The sequence below is a fragment of the Odontesthes bonariensis genome, chromosome 6 (genome assembly GCF_027942865.1).
Source record: "Odontesthes bonariensis isolate fOdoBon6 chromosome 6, fOdoBon6.hap1, whole genome shotgun sequence".
NCBI lineage: Eukaryota > Metazoa > Chordata > Actinopteri > Atheriniformes > Atherinopsidae > Odontesthes > Odontesthes bonariensis.
Window position 1 is genome coordinate 708,989 of NC_134511.1, and position 3,877 is coordinate 712,865.

The 3,877-nt window shown below is 50.2% G+C and overlaps 1 long non-coding RNA gene across 1 annotated transcript in view; it reads right to left on the bottom strand.

Annotated features, from left to right (window-relative positions):
- Positions 1 to 3,450: 3,450 nt before the first annotated feature.
- Positions 3,451 to 3,877, bottom strand: part of LOC142381768 (uncharacterized) — an 8,821-nt gene continuing 8,394 nt past the window's right edge. The window contains exon 3 of the long non-coding RNA XR_012769896.1: positions 3,451 to 3,517. This is a non-coding gene — a long non-coding RNA (uncharacterized LOC142381768). The remainder of the gene's footprint in view (positions 3,518 to 3,877) is intronic.

A 3,877-nucleotide genomic window follows, 5' to 3' on the forward strand; every position in this document is an offset into this window, starting at 1 on the left:
AACAGCCTAAAAACGGCCTAAAAACGGCCTAAAAACGGCCTAAAAAGAGCCTAAAAACACCCTAAAAACGGCCTAAAAACGGCCTAGTTCTATTGCTGTTTGGTCCTGTCTATGACCTGGTTTCTTACCCACCTGAACTGGTCTATGACCTGGTTTCCTGCCCACCTGAACTGGTCTATGACCTGGTTTCCTGCCCACCTGAACTGGTCTATGACCTGGTTTCCTGCCCACCTGAACTGGTCTATGACCTGGTTTCCTGCCCACCTGAACTGGCCTATGACCTGGTTTCTTACCCACCTGAACTGGTCTATGACCTGGTTTCCTGCCCACCTGAACTGGTCTATGACCTGGTTTCCTGCCCACCTGAACTGGTCTATGACCTGGTTTCTTACCCACCTGAACTGGTCTATGACCTGGTTTCCTGCCCACCTGAACTGATCTATGACCTGGTTTCCTGCCCACCTGAACTGATCTATGACCTGGTTTCCTGCCCACCTGAACTGGTCTATGACCTGGTTTCCTGCCCACCTGAACTGGTCTATGACCTGGTTTCCTGCCCACCTGAACTGATCTATGACCTGGTTTCCTACCCACCTGAACTGGTCTATGACCTGGTTTCCTGCCCACCTGAACTGGTCTATGACCTGGTTTCCTGCCCACCTGAACTGGTCTATGACCTGGTTTCCTACCCACCTGAACTGGTCTATGACCTGGTTTCCTTCCCACCTGAACTGGTCTATGACCTGGTTTCCTACCCACCTGAACTGGTCTATGACCTGGTTTCCTACCCACCTGAACTGGTCTATGACCTGGTTTCTTACCCACCTGAACTGGTCTATGACCTGGTTTCCTACCCACCTGAACTGGTCTATGACCTGGTTTCCTTCCCACCTGAACTGGTCTATGACCTGGTTTCCTACCCACCTGAACTGGTCTATGACCTGGTTTCCTACCCACCTGAACTGGTCTATGACCTGGTTTCCTACCCACCTGAACTGGTCTATGACCTGGTTTCCTTCCCACCTGAATTGGTCTATGACCTGGTTTCTTACCCACCTGAACTGGTCTATGACCTGGTTTCCTACCCACCTGAACTGGTCTATGACCTGGTTTCCTTCCCACCTGAATTGGTCTATGACCTGGTTTCTTACCCACCTGAACTGGTCTATGACCTGGTTTCCTGCCCACCTGAACTGGTCTATGACCTGGTTTCCTACCCACCTGAACTGGTCTATGACCTGGTTTCCTACCCACCTGAACTGGTCTATGACCTGGTTTCTTACCCACCTGAACTGGTCTATGACCTGGTTTCCTGCCCACCTGAACTGGTCTATGACCTGGTTTCTTACCCACCTGAACTGGTCTATGACCTGGTTTCCTACCCACCTGAACTGGTCTATGACCTGGTTTCTTACCCACCTGAACTGGTTTAGACCTGGTTTCCTGCCCACCTGAACTGGTCTATGACCTGGTTTCCTACCCACCTGAACTGGTCTATGACCTGGTTTCCTGCCCACCTGAACTGGTCTATGACCTGGTTTCCTGCCCACCTGAACTGGTCTATGACCTGGTTTCCTGCCCACCTGAACTGGTCTATGACCTGGTTTCCTGCCCACCTGAACTGGTCTATGACCTGGTTTCCTACCCACCTGAACTGGTCTATGACCTGGTTTCCTGCCCACCTGAACTGGTCTATGACCTGGTTTCCTGCCCACCTGAACTGATCTATGACCTGGTTTCCTGCCCACCTGAACTGATCTATGACCTGGTTTCCTGCCCACCTGAACTGGTCTATGACCTGGTTTCCTGCCCACCTGAACTGGTCTATGACCTGGTTTCCTGCCCACCTGAACTGATCTATGACCTGGTTTCTTACCCACCTGAACTGGTCTATGACCTGGTTTCTTACCCACCTGAACTGGTCTATGACCTGGTTTCTTACCCACCTGAACTGGTCTATGACCTGGTTTCTTACCCACCTGAACTGGTCTATGACCTGGTTTCTTACCCACCTGAACTGGTCTATGACCTGGTTTCTTACCCACCTGAACTGGTCTATGACCTGGTTTCTTACCCACCTGAACTGGTCTATGACCTGGTTTCCTGCCCACCTGAACTGGTCTATGACCTGGTTTCTTACCCACCTGAACTGGTCTATGACCTGGTTTCCTGCCCACCTGAACTGGTCTATGACCTGGTTTCCTGCCCACCTGAACTGGTCTATGACCTGGTTTCTTACCCACCTGAACTGGTCTATGACCTGGTTTCTTACCCACCTGAACTGATCTATGACCTGGTTTCCTGCCCACCTGAACTGATCTATGACCTGGTTTCCTGCCCACCTGAACTGGTCTATGACCTGGTTTCCTGCCCACCTGAACTGGTCTATGACCTGGTTTCTTACCCACCTGAACTGGTCTATGACCTGGTTTCTTACCCACCTGAACTGATCTATGACCTGGTTTCCTGCCCACCTGAACTGGTCTATGACCTGGTTTCCTGCCCACCTGAACTGGTCTATGACCTGGTTTCTTACCCACCTGAACTGGTCTATGACCTGGTTTCTTACCCACCTGAACTGGTCTATGACCTGGTTTCTTACCCACCTGAACTGATCTATGACCTGGTTTCCTGCCCACCTGAACTGGTCTATGACCTGGTTTCCTGCCCACCTGAACTGGTCTATGACCTGGTTTCTTACCCACCTGAACTGATCTATGACCTGGTTTCCTGCCCACCTGAACTGGTCTATGACCTGGTTTCTTACCCACCTGAACTGGTCTATGACCTGGTTTCTTACCCACCTGAACTGATCTATGACCTGGTTTCCTGCCCACCTGAACTGGTCTATGACCTGGTTTCTTACCCACCTGAACTGATCTATGACCTGGTTTCCTGCCCACCTGAACTGGTCTATGACCTGGTTTCCTGCCCACCTGAACTGGTCTATGACCTGGTTTCCTGCCCACCTGAACTGGTCTATGACCTGGTTTCCTGCCCACCTGAACTGGTCTATGACCTGGTTTCTTACCCACCTGAACTGGTCTATGACCTGGTTTCTTGGTCTATGACCTGGTTTCTTACCCACCTGAACTGGTCTATGACCTGGTTTCTTACCCACCTGAACTGGTCTATGACCTGGTTTCCTGCCCACCTGAACTGGTCTATGACCTGGTTTCTTACCCACCTGAACTGATCTATGACCTTGTCCACTCTGCTGATCCTCCAGCGACTCAGACTGCCTTCCCAGAGCTGACGGAGGCCGGACTCCTTCTGCAGGTTCTCTTCTTGTAGGAGCAGCAGCAGACGGGCGGTGCTGCGACGGTTTGCCAGCAGAGTTTGATTCAGCATCTAAAAAGGCAAAGAGAAGTGTTAGCATGATGGTGGGGATGTGAGGAGAGTCAGCTGCAGCAGGAGTTACCGTGGCCTCGCCGTGGATCAGCCGGTGGATGTCGGGTGGAGGCAGGAAGCTGATGTCCTCCAGTAGGTGGCAGTGTTTCCTGAGGGCAGCTCTGATCTGTTACAGCAGGAAACACACACAAACTGACCAACTGTTGCACTGTGAATACAGAAGAAACCGCATCTCACCTGTAACTAGGGTTGCCAACTCCATGAAAATAAAACAGGGACACCTCGTTAGAAGGGCCGGCCGACCCGACTGCCTTCCCCCTTCCTGGCCTGGTGAATTTTTTAGCCCCTTTTTGTGAAAATATTTTTTAACTATTTAACTCGAACCTGAATTGAATTAGATGCATATTTTTTGAGTGACATGAACACATGTGAAACAAATTATTATTCAGGAATTCACTTTAATACAAAATAACAAAATTAACTAAATAAAATAAGTATCTTTCTTAAGGGAGAAGTTCATTTTTTT